General features: G+C 44.3%; 1 pseudogene across 1 annotated transcript; it reads left to right on the plus strand.

The window, feature by feature from the left end:
- The first annotated feature begins 14712 nt into the window (after window positions 1-14712).
- LOC309958812 (olfactory receptor 7A10-like) lies at window positions 14713-15765 on the plus strand (annotated as a pseudogene). Its single transcript has one exon. The product of its transcript is annotated as an olfactory receptor 7A10-like (transcript).
- Window positions 15766-16369: the final 604 nt, after the last annotated feature.

Consider the following 16369-nt stretch of genomic DNA (forward strand, 5'->3'; position numbering starts at 1 on the left):
GAAAAATTCTATCACTATTTTCTTCTATAAATCAGCCTCTGTTCTCGGCTTTTGTTACCATAATCTCCCGGTTGGCATCCGTAAGGCCAGCAGGTCCGGGGAAGGGCCCAGGGAGTCAGACGGATCCCCCGCCAGGGTGGTTAATGCAGCCGGACACACGACCGGCATCCGCCCGGGACTTTGCACTCGGCCCTGGTCTTCCCGCTCCCCGAGGGGCGGAACCAACGACTCTGAGGCTGATGCAACCGCCCGCTCCCCGAGGGGCGGAACCAACGGCTCTGAGGCTGATGCAACCGCCCGCTCCCCGAGGGGCGGGACCAACGGCTCTGAGGCTGATGCAACCGCCCGCTCCCCGAGGGGCGGGACCAACGGCTCTGAGGCTGATGCAACCGTCCGCTCCCCGAGGGGCGGAACCAACGGCTCTGAAGCTGATGCAACCGACATCCGACATTGCCGTAACATCCAAAAGATTACCAAAAAAGGGGGTTGCTTCACACAGCAAGCGTCTCCCCTGCGTCCACCCCTATAAATCTTGTTCGCGCCCGCACCCAGGCGCGACTTCTCTGGCCCCTTTCTCTCGGACCAGTGAACCTCGCCCGGGAGCGTTCCCAAATAAAGCTTGTTTAAGCTCTCCTCCGTTTTTGGTGCCGTTCCTTACAGCATCTTATTTCTCTGGCCACTGTCTTTCAGGATCATTGGCCAGCTCCTCTCCCACTGTTGACTGTCCTCAAGGCTCAGTCCTGGCCCTTATCTCTCACCTTATTCTGTGTATTCCACATCTATGCATTCCCTTGAAATTGAATTCCATCTCGGGACTTCCCTGGTGGCGCAGCGGAAGACTCCGCTCCCAATGCAGAGGGCCCGGGTTAGATTCCCTGGTCAGGGAACTAGATCCCACATGCATGCCACAACTAAGAGTTCGTCTGCCACAACTAAGGAGCCCAGGTGCTGCAACTAAGACCCGGTGCAACCAAATAAATATTAAAAATAAATAAATTCCATCTCTATGCTCATAACACCCAAATCTCCAGTTTGAGAACTCAAATCTGAGCTTAAGACCCATGTATCCTGCTGCCTTTTCAACTATGGCCATCTAAACGTTTTGCAGGCACCTTGGATGAAGCTTATCAGACTGAACTTATCTCTTCCCCAAAACTTTTCACTTAAAGCATCTGCACTCTCAGTAAGGAGTACTAATGCTCTAGGTATTCAGAGCAGGCAGAAGGCATCACTGGTATCACACCCTTTACCCCACCCCACAGCTGTAATTAATTAAAACTGAAGATTAATTATTTGATAAGCACTTCTCCCCTCCTGTGGGCTGGACTCAACTAAAACCCACAGAATCCTTGACTCCTCTCCCCTCAGCCCACAACAGCCATTGAAATTTTAAAATATGGGCACACTTCCTCCCCCATCCCCCAAAGGCAGCAATCACCTGAAACCTAAAACTATTCCTTTGTAGACTTCACCCTACCCCACAGCAGAAACTGACAGACTAATGCAAGCCACACCCTCTCTCCACCCAACTCCAATCATTTCAATGGTGCTCTCTCCAGAGAAAATCTCAACTACTAAATTCTTCCCCGTTCCGTCACACATGGATAATTTTTCCTTTGTCATTTTTCTGTCCATTTAAATGTCATTTCCTCAGAATCACCTTTATTGTGAGCCCCATATTTAATATGAAGCCAATCTTATTGTCTGAGTCTCCCTATGTAGCCCTCAGAATTTGTAATTATATATTTAGTTCTTTGCTTACTTATATTTTCTCTTCCACTAGATTGTCATGTCCAAGAGAATGGCCTTTTCTTATTAAAACCCTATACCCAGTCACTAGCACATCACTAGCCACATCGTAAAGTGTACAGCATTCTGGGTGCAGAAATGAATGAGTATGGATTCCACCTTCAATCTATCCCCCCAAATCATCACTTTGTTCTACTTTGTAGCCACCAAGAGTCTAGATTACCATCACTCATTCCTAAATCCTACTACTAACCCTTAATCTTTTCTCCACCAGTCAAGCTTGTCCTCTGTACTCCATCCTCACCCAGCATCCTCACGGTGCAGCTAGCTCTGCTAAACACAAATCTAATTGTTGATGCCCCGGCTCACAATGGCTTCCAACCAGCATTAAATTAAATTAAACCCTGAACTTGCTTTCCAGATTACAAGTCATGTGGCTGAGACTCTTGCAATCTAGTTCACTTTCCTCCTCTCTTGCTTCTTTTCTCAGCCATGTCCTGTCTTGCTCACACCCTGGTACAATCCAGGGATTTCAGCTGCTTCAGGGATTTTACATGTGCAGAGTCCTGCTAAAATGTTCTCCCCACTCCTGGCCCCATCACAGCCTAGCCCACTGCCTGTCTGTATCCTAGTCATTTCTAAGACTGGATTTTGGCTTCAATAACTTTTTTTTTTTCCAAGAGGCTTTATGAGCCCTTAGACTGAGTCCTCCATTGACGTGCTCTCATTTAAAATAACTCAGGGATTTCTCTGGTGGTCCAATGGTTAACACTCTCTGCTCCCAAAGCAGGGGGCATGGATTCCACCCCTGGTCAGGGAACTACGATCCCACATGCCATGGGCAGGGCCAAACAATAATTTAAAAAATAAAATAACTCAAAACCAGCTATCATTTACAAGTAGGCTTGATGGTTGGACTGTAAACTCCAGGGGACCTAACCCTTATAAATTTTGTTTGCCATTGTACCCGTGGGCCTGAGCAAACAGGAACAGGCTCGATGTAGGCATGTAATAAATATTTGTGGACCACTGACAGGAGACAAAAACTCACCCGGGGAATTTTTCAGTGTGCACACACTAATTGATAAGAATAGGGGACTTCCCTGGTGGCGCAGTGGTTAAGAGTCCGCCTGCCAATGCAGGGGACACAGGTTCAAGCACTGGTCCAGGAAGATCCCACGTGCGGCAGAGCAACTAAGCCCGTGCGCCATAACTACTGAGCCTGTGCTCTAGAGAGCCCATGAGCCACAACCACTGAAGCCTGTGCACTTACAGCCCGGCTCTGCAAAAAGAGAAGCCACCACAATGAGAAGCCCGCACACTGCCACGAAGACCCAACGCAGCCAAAATAATAATAAATAAATAATAAATTTTTAAAATAAATGATAATCACTAAAATATATGTAATACGTGATAAAAACAAGAAGCTTGGGCTTCCCAGGTGACGCAGTGGTTGAGAGTCCGCCTGCCGATGCAGGGGACGCAGGCTCGTGCCCCGGTCCGGGAAGATCCCACATGCCGCGGAGCGGCTGGGCCCGTGAGCCATGGCTACTGAGCCTGCGCGTCCGGAGACTGCTCCACAACGGAAGAGGCCACAACAGTGAGAGGCCCGCGTACCGCAAAAAAAAAAAACCAAGAAGCTTGTTAATGAGTTTTTAAAATAATGTGAATTCTATTTAAGTAAAGGAAGCATCAAATTCTGTAAGAGAATACTCTTTTATAACCAAATTACTTGCACTTAAAAGTTGATGACTAATTTGCTTTTATTATGTTTTATATGGTTTGGGGAAAAACAAATATTTAATTAACACAGCACGAGGTAAAACTCATTCCATACAAAGTCAATTGAACTCTCATTTCAGGTAGTACCTTAATGAAATTTGCATCACTTTTTAAAGAATGTCTTGACTTTCAAGCGTTGGGGGTTGTCAGGTTAGCTGAGCTCGCTTGAAAAGAACAAAGCTGACCTTAATAGTAGAACTCATAATTAAAAGGTAATAAATTGCCCATCCTGACACCCTGTGAACAAAGCCTTTATGGATGAAAAACTGCAGTCTGCCTCTACAAGGATGAAGTAACTAGCCACTGCAGTGGCTGACCTTCAATACACCCTGAAAGGAGTTCGGGGCAGAGCTGGGGAATGAGCGCTCTGTGCTCTGGGAAAAACAGGCAGAACAGGTCTTCAGACAGTTAGATATTCTTCAGGAGAAGATTTTATGAGAACAATTCCTTGCATCTTCTTATATCTAGAAAAGAACTAAAATCATTGATAGAGACATCTGTTCCTCATGACTAGTAGCAACCCTCTGCCAACCTGTGTGCTTCATTGCACGTGTCCCCCTTCACCCAAATCACATGTATACTGACCTCCCCCTTACCTTTATGGGACCAGTTCCTCAGAGCTATCTGAGAGGCTGTCTCCTAGGCTACAGTCCTCATTTTACCCCAAATAAAACCTAACTCACAACTCGCACGTTGTGCACTTTTTTCAGTCGACGCTTACCCAACATAAATAACTGAAAAATTTCATTTCACAAGATACCTCAATCTCAAATGCACCCGGATGCCCACAGTCAAGAGAAAATGTTCTGCAGGGTAAAAATTATCTTACAACGTGAAGGGCAGTGGGGAGCCCCTGCCACAAGCTCTTATTCGTTACTCACCGAAAGACACAGAAATCCACAGTCAGCAAGGTAAGAGCTTGGACCAGGCTGATGTCCACATACTTCTCAGCTACAGCAAGCTTTCTGTCTGGAGAAATGCACAAGGTCACTGACTTTTATCTATGATAACTATGACAACTGAAAGGACTAAAGGCTTAAAAGACACACCCTATTCTCCCTGACTAGATTTTACACAGTCATCTAGCCCAAACAGTAACAGGCTCAGTGTTACTGATTTATATAGGATTATTGTTAAACCAAAGAATACACACCCTGTTTACACTAGTTCCTTTTAATTGTACAAGTAAAGATACAAGTTCAGTCGTCCCTCAGTATCTGCAGAGGATTGGTTCCAGGACCACCGCCCCACGCATACCAAAAGCCAAAGACGTTCAAGTCCCTTATGTAACATGGTGTAGTATTACATTCTGCCCTCCCATTCAGCGGGTCCCGCATCTGCGGATTCAGCCAATCGCGGATCTACTGACCCCCAGGGTCGACTGTATTCAGTGGTATCAATAGAGTGGTTCGCTGCCTACGGAAGTCTAAATCGTTGCGTATTTTTACAGGGTAATTATTCATTCATTGAATTGATGTTTATTGAGTACTTACTGTATACCATGCACTATTCTAAATACCAGGAATGTAAAATAAACAACACAACATATACACAGAAAAATCAAATAAGGAAGAAAGCAAATGACGGGACTTCCCTGGTGGTCCAGTGGCTAAGACTCCGCGCTTCCAATGCAGGGAGCCCAGGTTGCATCCCTGGTCAGGAAACTAGATCCCACATGCCGCGAGGAAGATCCCGCACGTGGCAACGAAGATCTGGCGCAGCCAAATAAATAAATATTAAAAACAAAAAAGAGGGCTTCCCTGGTGGCGCAGTGGTTGAGAGTCCGCCTGCCGATGTAGGGGACACGGGTTCGTACCCCGGTCCGGGAAGATCCCACATGCCGCGGAGTGGCTGGGCCCGTGAGCCATGGCCGCTGGGCCTGCGCGTCCGGAGCCTGTGCTCCGCAACGGGAGAGGCCACAGCAGTGAGAGGCCCGCGTACCGCCAAAAAAAAAAAAAAAAAAGAAAGAAAGAAAAAAAGAAAAAGCAAATGGCAAATGCTAGAAGAAAAGTAAATGGTAACGGGGTACCTGAATGACTAGTAGTAGTTGAACACAGGCACTCGTTGGGGAGCCGATGTTCCAGCGGAGACCTTGACAAGGCTGATTAAAACGTTGCTTGACATAACCGAGGCTGGATTGACTTAGGAGAGTGAGACCGTTTATTTGTGAGAACTTCCTGCCCTATAACTTTTTAGCTCTGCGTCAGTCCCAGATCCCCACCCCTCCTCCACGTGCCTGACAACAAACATTTCCTGCCTCCTCTTTTCCTGTTGTTGCAGTTATTTAAAACACTTTGTTAGGTTTCAAGACACTTCCCCACTCCTCCACCATCCTGCACTTTACCCCCAGCCCCCGCTCACCTTCACCCCCACTATCATCCCAGCCCCACCCACAAAGCAGTTTTTTATGAGTCCCTCCTTCCCTCTCCAGCCACTGGCCTCCGCATATTAAAGCTTTGTTCCTACATTCCCTCCCCGAAATGATTCTGGCTAACAATAGGCGTTTCTGCCTGCTGCAATAGTCCCTCTTAATAAAGTCATTCCTTACTGACATTCGAAGTGGCATTTTTCTTTTTTTTTTTTTAATTTGACAGTCTGAATTACAAAGACCAACTGTAGGAAGATCTGGGAGAGGACATTTCAAAGGAGAGAAATGCCAGAAACGCTGATATAAAAGCCTTGAGGCATGAATAAAGCTTGGGGAGTTTGAAGAATAGAGAACCCCTCTCAGTGGTGCGCTGAAAGTCCACACTGCAGAGCTGATCATACAGCTCTTCCCAACTCTGCCTTCAATGACTGAGAGCTCGAATTTGTGGTGGGAGAATTTACACCTCAGAAATCGACCAGTGCTACAAATCAGATCTTTTTCCTGACTTCCCAGCAAACCGCTGCCTCTAATCGTTGGTTCCCATTATGGGTATAATAATGGCACCTAACTCATGGGTTGCCACGATTTCCTGGCTCGCATAGTAATATTTTATCAGCTCCTATTTGGGTCGGGCACTGTGTTAAGCCATGGTGAGCAAAAACTGTTCTCTTGTAGCTGCATTTTACAGGGCCTTTCATCAGATAATTTTCAGAGTCTTGGATCTCAGTACAGTCATAGGTGAGTGCCGTCAATGACTAGAGCCCCAAATTAAGAACCCTGGCCGAGGGGGAGAGTCAGAGGAGGCTACCTGAGCAGGCGCTCCTGATGCAAAAACTCTAGACGCTATAGAGATGCACTCGTTAGTGTGTCCAAAATGGGATGCAGACAGTATTTTAAAGACTGTGTATTTTAACATGTATTAGAAAATATCACCAGCACCAAAAAACAAACAAACTTTGCTGAGTTTAAAAGAAGAGCCAGGGGCTTCCCTGGTGGCGCAGTGGTTGAGAGTCCGCCTGCCGATGCAGGGGACACGGGTTCGTGCCCCGGTCCGGGAGGATCCCGCGTGCCGCGGAGCGGTTGGGCCGCTGGGCCTGCGCGTCCGGAGCCTGTGCTCTGCAACGGGAGAAGCCACAGCGGTGAGAGGCCCGCGTACCGCAAAAATAATAATAATAATAATAAAAGAAAAGAAGAGCCAGGGCTTCCCTGGTGGCGCATGGTTGAGAATCCGCCTGCCGATGCAGGGGACACGGGTTCGTGCCCCGGTCCGGGAAGATCCCACATGCCGCGGAGCGGCTGGGTCCGTGAGCCATGGCCACTGAGCCTGTTGGGCATCTTGATCATCCCAGACTTTGAGCTTTGGTACAAGAGGCAGGAGAGAGGAACGGCCACATGCTTACCCCGGCTCAGGGGATTAGCAAGCCAGTAGTTTCCTTCCCTCTGCTGCAGGATTGGAGTGAAGAGAGAACACTTGGGCTAATGAGGAGCTTTGGAGACAAGGCCCCTAGGGCCAGAGAAAAACTGTAAATATACTGAGTGTCCCCTATCAACACAATCTCACACCAACCAACCAGAAAGCTTTGCTACCTTGTTGCTTCTTAGAGAATGTGTATTGTCCAGAAACTGCACACATGACTGTCTCCTTGAAATTCTCAAGCATCAGTTTATCTTCAACATCTACATCCTGGGGAGAAACTCAGCCCCTGTGCTCTCCTGTGGGGCCATCCTGGAGATACAGAAATCCTTGTAAGTTCTAGAGGAAAGGGGGCAACATTATTATTGTTATCATTATTATTCCTATTTGGAGGTAGTCCTAGGTTAATTAAGTAGGAAGTCTAAACCAATTGTTCTCACAATGTGTCCCTAGACCAGCAGCCAGGGCTGGGTTCATGGGTGTGCAACCAGAAGAGACACAGAGGACCCCACTCTTGGTTGAATGCTCTGCTATCACTGTCTTGACATTTTTTCAACATGGGGTCCCACATTTTCATTTTGCACTGGGACCCCAAAAATTATGCAGCAGGTTCTACCAGTCATATCAGCATTACCTGGGGAGTTCTCTGAAATGCAATTTCTCAGACTTCATCTAGACATGCTGAAACTCTGGGGTGGTGCCCAGCAACCTGTGTTTTAAGAAACCCTTTAGGTGACTCTGACGCCTGGTCAAGAGTGAGAATCACTGTCTAACTGCCCTCCCGATTTTTCTGGCCTATTTCCAAGTCCCCTGGCACTGGATTTGCAATTGCTTGTGGCTTTGCTGACCCCTTTCTCTCACCTTAAAGTTGCATGGGCCAATTCACTACTCAAAGGAATCAATACTTCTCGAAATTTTCTGAGAATTCCAGGCTGCTCCAATGCATCCCTTTATGTCCCGGGAAGGGAAGGAGGAGAACTGTGCTGTTGAATCCTCACACTGCTGGTTTTGGATCCAACCCTTTAAGGAAGACACTGAGATTCAAGGAAAGGGGCTCAGTCTCCCCAGACAACTTGCTCCTTGCTGTGATTAAGGATCCTCATGGAATTTTCAAGATGGTCTTCTTTCTTCACAACTCATAAGTGTTGTCCCTGTATGCTCTCTCTTCTGCCTCTTCCTCTTCCTCCTTTACATTCCTGTCCTTTCCGCCCTAAACCCTCCAACACACGCCACTCAAAGGGAGGAATCAGGTCGCGATCTCCTCAAGTCCTGGTAATCGTAATATAAATAATATGAATAATTGCAGCAACATGGATGGACCTAGAGATTATCATAATAAGTCAAGTAAGTCAGACAGAGAAAGATAAATACCATATGATATGACTCATATGTGGAATCTATTTTTTTTTTTTTAATTTTTTTTTTTTTGCTGTACTTGGGCCTCTCACTGCTGTGGCCTCTCCCGTTGTGGAGCACAAACTCCGGACGCGCAGGCTCAACGGCCATGGCCCACGGGCCCAACCGCTCCGCGGCATGCGGGATCTTCCCGGACCGGGGCACGAACCCATGTCCCCCGCATCGGCAGGCGGACTCCCAACCACTGCACCACCAGGGAAGCCCCGGAATCTATTTTTTAAAAAAATGATATAAATAAATTTATTTACAAAACAGAAACAGACTCACAGATTTCAAAAACAAACCTATGGTTACCAAAGGGGAAACGTGGTGAGGAGGGATAAATTAGGAGCTTGAGATTAACATACACACAGTACTATATATAAAATAGGTAAACAACAAGGACCTACTGTATGGCACAGGGAACTCTACTCAATATTAGGTAATAACCTATATGGGTAAAGAATCTGAAAAAGAATGAATATACGTATATGTATAATTGAATCATTTTGCTGTACACCTGAAACTAAAACAACATTGTAAATCAACTATACTCCAATAAAATTTAAAAATAATAAGGATATGAATAATGAACGTGTTGGGGAGGGGAAATATCCCCTCCTTCTTGAGTTCCTCTGGGCGATCTAATAATTAAATTGACACAAGACAGATTAAAAGGAGAAACAAAAATTAAGTCATACATACAGAAGTCTCATAGAAATAGGATCTAAGAAGTGACAAAGGCAGGCAGCTTTTATACTTTTTAGACAAAAGAACAATAAATTTGTGAGGAGTTGACCATACAAAGAAAAATAGGCTTGGATGGCTAATTAATGAAGAAGTAACAAGATCTGTTTATACAGCCTTCTTGGCCCTGGGCTCCCTATCTCTGGTGATAAGGATTTTTCCATCCTCCTGGTACAGGGAGGGTACCTTTTCACAGGGGAGATTTATTTTCTGCTTTCAAGGAGACAGAGGCAAGGGTCAAAGTGTCCCCCTCGCATGGGACATTTTTGTGAAGTTTTCTTTTTTTTTTTTTTTGGCTGGGCTGTGTGGCTTGCAGGATCTTAGTTCCCTGACCAGGGATTGAACCCAGGCCCCCTGCATTGGGAGCGTAGACTCTTAACCACTGGACTACCAGGGAAGTCCCTAAAGTAACTTTAATTCAAAATAATCATTATGACACTTTGGCATATTTGGGGGTGGCCTGGTCTGAGCCCCAATAAATGCATACTCTGCTGTGGGCTTTATTTTTTTCCTTTTCACATGTACTCCTGAAATGTAGGGTACTCCTACATTCTCACTCCCATTATCCAGATGGGAAACAAAAGCTCAAACATGTTCAAGGATTTTCCTCCTTGGCTTTATACAGAATTTGAATCCAGATGTGGCTGATTCCACGCCACGCTTTAGGAATTTCTACAGCAGTAATTCTTGAAGTGTGACCCCCGACCAGCAGTATCAGCATCAACATCACCTGGGGACTTGTCAGAAATGCAAATGCTTGGACTCCACCCCAGACCTAGTCAATCAGAAACTCTAGGGTAGGACCCAGAGATCTGTTTAACAAACACTTTGGGTGATTCTGATGCACACTAAAGTTTAAAAACCATAGTGCCATCGTAAGTACTAACTTCCTTGAGAATAACCAACTTATCAGTGTCCTTATTTTGTCCCCTGGTAGGTGGAGCATGGAGGCTGGGTGTTGAAAGCTCTGTAATTCTCATTATCCTTTTAGCCTCTGATCCCTGGGGACTCATTATGGATGGCTCCTTCCCCCTCATTCCTAAGAACAATTGGTAGACGCTTGGAGAACCGCCTAGTCAGTCCTTTCTTGCCTCTTTGGAAAGGTCCAAAGATCCTGAAGTAGACTGAGGGGACAGGGTTGGTAAGGATCTAAGTCTGTCTCCTGCCGTGGATTCTTCCAGGAGACAGCACTCACCCAGTTATTTCTAAGCCGGACTTGGATGTGATCCTACCAAGAACAGGAGCAGGTAAGATCTGAGCCTCCATGAATGGTGTTAAATATTCCCTGATCTGCAGGATTCTCTGGCTGAGGGAGAAGCATAAAACAGAAGCGAGGGTGGGGTTTTGTTCCCTAAGAACATCTATGAAGTTCGAGAAATGAGGGGCAACTGATTTCTCGCAGCACAGTGGGCCGGAGCATGAGTAAAGCAAACCAGAAAGAGTTCCTTCGGGATTTTTTATTAATTCATTTATTTTTTTAACCATGACAAAATATATCAAATAAAATGTACCCTTTAAGCTATTTTAAGTATGCAGTTCAGTAGCATTAAGTTCAATCCCATTGTTGTGCAACCATCACCACCATCCATCCCCAGAACAGTTTTCATGTTGCAAAACTGAAACTCTGTCCTCATGAAACACTACCCCTCCCCATTCTGCCATCCCCCCAGCCCCTGGCAACCACCCTTCTGCCTTCTACTCTCTGTATGAATTTGACTACTCTAAGTACTTCATATAAGTGGACTCTTACCACATTTTTCTTTTTGTGACTGGGTTTTTTTCACTTAGCATTATGTCCTCAAGGTTCATCCATGTTGTAGCATGTGTCAGAATGCCCTTCCTTTTTAAGGCTGAATAATATTTAATATTCCACTGTATGTATATTCCACATTTTGCTTATTCATTCATCTGTCACTGGAGACATGGGCTGCTTCCACCTTTCGGTTATTGTAAATAATGCTGCTAAGAACATGGGTGTATAAATAGCTCTTGGAGATCCTACTATCAGATCTTTTGGATGCAGACCCAGAAGTGGAATTGTTGGATCATATGGTAATTCTATTTTTAATTTTTTGAGAAACTCTTCAACATTTTCTTTAAGAAAAACAGAAAACAACAAGGTCCTACTGTACAGCACAGAGAACTATATTCAATATCCTATGATAAACCATAATGGAAAAGAATATGAAAACGAGTATATATATAAAATATATATATAATATATAACACATATATTATATATTATATATAATGGTGACTTTGCTGTTCAGCAGACATTGGCACAACATTGTAAATCAACTATACTTCAATAAAAAATTAAATTAAATTAAAAAACATAAATAATCAATAACAGAAAGGAAACCTAAATACACTGAAAAAATATGAAAAGGATTATGCCAATATATGTGTTATGGTCTAAAATTTGTGTACCCCCGGAATATATGTGCTGAAATCCTAACCCCCAAATATGATGGTATTATGAAGTGGGGCCTTTGGGAGGTGCTTAAGTCATGAAGGTAGAGCCCTCATGAATGGGATTAGTGTCTTATAAAAGAGATCCCTCACCCCTTCTGCCAGGTAAGGATGTAAGAAGTCTCTAGCCTCCAGGCCGAATCTCCCTCCATCACTCAACATGCTGGCACCCTGATCTCAGACTTTCATTCTAGCCTCCAGAATTATGAGAAATAAACTCCTATTGTTTATAAGCTAAAAAAAAAAAAAGAACAAAAAAGAAAAACAGAAAAATTACAAAATCTCTTTCTTGCCTTTTCAAACTTTCCAAATGTTGAAATTTCATTCATGTTTCTGGAATTGTGACAGTTAAACAGATCAGTCTGTGCGTCAGAAAATTAAGGGGAAGAGGAGCATCCTTAAGTAAGCTCAATATTTTCTCTTCCATAAAGACTAATATAACAATAACTATTCTGTTATTAATAAAAAACAATAATGGCAATGAAAGCCAATATTTCTGGAGTATTCCCTATGTCCCTAGTACTCAGAACGTTTCCTATCTAATGTATATGTCTTATTAATTTGAAGGACACAAATGTCCTTTGAACTTTGCTCAACTTCTTTTCCTTTGTGACTAGACACCTGTCCTTCCTCCTTTGCTTCATAAACCATTGCCTGGGTTCTGATCCTGTCAAAGGGTCTGGATGTTAGCATTGGCTAGTTCATGAGTTCCCTCCCACATGCCAGCCAGTGTGAAGGCAGAGCTCAAAAATGCTCACTTGTTTCCTTTGCTCTCTCAAGACTCTATGCATTCCATCCTCCCTTCACTTCTGTTACAAATATGTGTCCTTCCAAAGCTCATATTCTGAGATGAATAATTTGCTTTTGATTAGAGCAGGAAATGACACATCTTCATCAGTTATGTGTCCTGCTTGTATTTGCACACCAGCTCCTAGAGTTATTCACTCTTGAAGCTTTCTCAATGAAACCACATGGAGTGTCAGTTTTACAAGGTAAATTCATTGCTGAGAGTACCTTGCCCCGTGTGTAATTATTACAGGGCCCGGATGTTGGAAGAACTTGAATGCCAAAGTGAAGACTTGGGGGTTTATTGGGTAGAATGCCATTGAAGTGTTCCAGAAGGATGTGCTGGACCTTCCCTGGCACGCTTGGGAAGAAGATTGCTCTGCAAAAATGCACAGGGTTAAATGCATTCAAGAGTACTTGGAGGGGCTTCCCTGGTGGCGCAGTGGTTAAGAATCCGCCTGCCAATGCGGGTAACACGAGTTCGAGCCCTGGTCCAGGAAGTTACCACACGCCACGGAGCAATTAAGCCCATGCACCACAACTACTGAGACTGAGCTCTAGAGCCCACGAGCCACAACTACTGAGCCCACGTGCCACAACTACTGAAGCCCATGCGCTTAGAGCCCGTGCTCCGCAATGAGAAGTCACTGCAATGAGAAGCTCGCGCCCCGCAACGAAGAGTAGCCGCCACTCGCCGCAGCTAGAGAAAGCCTGCAAGCAGAAACGAAGACCCAACGCAGTCAAAAATAAATAAATAAATTTTTAAAAGAAAGAGTACTTGGAGGGTAGGGGATAATTACAAAGCCATTGCCATATAGACATGTCCAAAAAGGTAGCTACCAAGGAACAACTAGTTGAAAGAAATATGCTATAAAATGACTCTTTCTGAGTTTCTAGACTTGCAGGATCTCAGTTCCCTGACCAGGGACTGAACCTGGGGCCACAGCAGCGAAAGCGCCGAGTTCTAACTACTGGACTGCCAGGGAACTCCCTAAATCAGTTTTTCAGAAAAAGCATTAGCTATTCTTGTTTTAAGGGCCAGACAGGAATTTCCCCTACAGGTATGACACTTCCACAATAGACAAGATGTAGATTATTTAAACTTTTCTTATAAATGTCCCTCACTGTAGGCTGATGGCAAATGACAGATTGCAGCAAAACAATTCTTTCTATATAGACAGGTTCCAATAGAGTGGTTTGATCCAATTTGTAAAAAGTAGACTATTTAAAGGAATGGATTAATGATATTATTTATCACATTGAGACAGTAAAGAATCTGAGCTTATAATTTCCAGCAATTCCTGAGATTTGCCATTCTGAGCAGACTCAGTATAAAGTTAACTACAGAGTTAAAATTCTCCGAGAAAGTGCAGTCATCCAACCAGGTTTGACCCTATGTGAAGAAACGATGAGAATTTAATCACAGATTTTATTTATTTATTTAATAAATTTATTTTATTTATTTATTTTTGGCTGTGTTGGGTCTTCACTGCTGTGCATGGGATTTCTCTAGTTGCAGTGAGCGGGGGCTACTCTTTCTAGCAGTGCGCAGGCTTCTCATTGCAGTGGCTTCTCTTGTTGCAGAACACAGGCTCTAGGTGCACGGGCTTCAGTAGTTGTGGCTTGCAGGCCCATTAGTTGTGGCTCTCAGGCTCTAGAGCACAGGTTCAGTAGTTGTGGCACACAGGCTTAGTCACTCCGGGGCATGTGGGATCTTCACGGACCAGGGCTTGAACCCGTGTCCCCTGCCTTGGCAGGCGATTCCTAACCACTGCACCATCAGGGAAGCCCTAATCATAGATTTTAAAATGCCATGCAGGCATGATAGTTCTTAAAAAAATAAAATATTTTAATTTTTAATAAAATGTTTTAATTTTTAAATTTTAGTATTAGAACAAAATGTATGGTACTTAGAAGTCATTAAAAAATTACTTGGTGAAGGAAGAAATGAGTAGAGCAACCAGAAGGGAATAATCGTTTAAATGACTCCTCTCAAACAAGTGATGTCTGTGTGTCTGTTTCATGGTAATTCATGTCTCTATTTTCCAGTAGACTCATCAACAACATGGAATCAGAAAACCAGACTGATGTCTCAGAATTCCTCCTCCTGGGCCTCTCAGAGGATCCAGAACTGCAGCCCCTTCTCTTTGGGCTCTTCCTGTCCATGTACCTGATCACTGTGCTGGGGAATCTGCTCATCATCCTGGCCATCAGCTCAGACTCCCACCTCCACACCCCCATGCACTTCTTCCTCTCCCACCTGTCCTTTGTTGACATCTGTTTCACCTCCACTATAGCCCCCAAGATGTTGGTGAACATCCAGACAGGGAACAAAGTCATCACCGATGCAGGCTGCCTCATTCAGGTGTATTTTTTCATGGTTTTCATATGTATGGACAATTTGCTCCTGACCATCATGGCTTATGACCGTTACGTGGCCATCTGCCACCCTCTGTATTAGGCAATCATCATGAACCCCTGTCTCTGTGGTCTGATGATTCTTTGCGCCTTGTTCATTAACATTATGAACACCTTGCTCCACAGTCTGATGGTGTTGCCTCTGTCCTGCACAGACTTGAAAATCCCCCACTTCTTCTATGAACTTGCTCAGATCCTCAGACTCGCCTGTTCTGATACTCTTATCAATGACATCCTGATGCATCTAGTGACTAGCCTGTTAGGTGTCGGTCCCCTCTCAGGGATAATTTTCTCTTACACTCGCATTGTCTTGTCCATCCTGAGGATCCCATCAATTGGTGGGAAGTATAAAGCTTTTTCCACCTTTGGGTCTCACCTGTCTGTCCTTTTCTTATTCTATAGGACCTGTGTTGGAGTTTACCTTAGTTCTGCAGCTACTCTCTCCCCCAGGAGGAGGGCAGTGGCCTCAGTGATGAACACTGTGGTCACCCCTATGGTGAACCCCTCCATCTACAGCCTGAGGAACAGAGCCATAAAGGGAGACTTGAGGACACTGATCTCTGGAACATTTTCTTTTTCATGATTCTGTCATCTGCCTTGGGTGTGGGCTTCTAGAAAGAGTCAAAGGGAATGAAATACTGGGTATGCCAGAATTCCCGACTCTTCCAAAATTCATTTCTCCTAGCAAAGTGATTAATCATGGATTTTCAAATCAGATATCTTTGTATTAAATCCTTCTATCCTGGGAATTCCCCAGAGGTCCAGTGGTTAGGACTCTGAGCTTCCACTGCAGGGAACATGGGTTCGATCCCTGGTCAGGGAACTAAGATCCTGCAGGCTGCAATGCAGCAGCAGCAGCAAAAAAAAAAAAAAAATCCTTCTATCCTGTGTTTCACTACCTGTCATTTATCAGCTAACTTAACTCTCTGAGTTCAGTTGACATTTATAAATTGGCAAAATATTACATATTTAATAGTGATATAGGGAATATGTCTCATATATGGGAATATATGAATATATGAGATAGTTTAATATATGTGTACAGAAATTTGTCTATAGTAAGCACTAGTAAAATCAAATGTGTAATTATCCGGTGTTAACCAAAGTCAATTAATCTCAATAAAGCTGGAGGAAAAAATTATTATCAGATGTGCAGGCCATGTGTTTGTAAACTTGTAGTGAACACTCATTTGCTTTCACATTATACTTAGATAAACCAGTTCTCGTTTCATCTCTCC

This window comes from Leucopleurus acutus (assembly GCF_964270905.1).
Source record: "Leucopleurus acutus genome assembly, chromosome: 3".
NCBI classification, from domain to species: domain Eukaryota; kingdom Metazoa; phylum Chordata; class Mammalia; order Artiodactyla; family Delphinidae; genus Leucopleurus; species Leucopleurus acutus.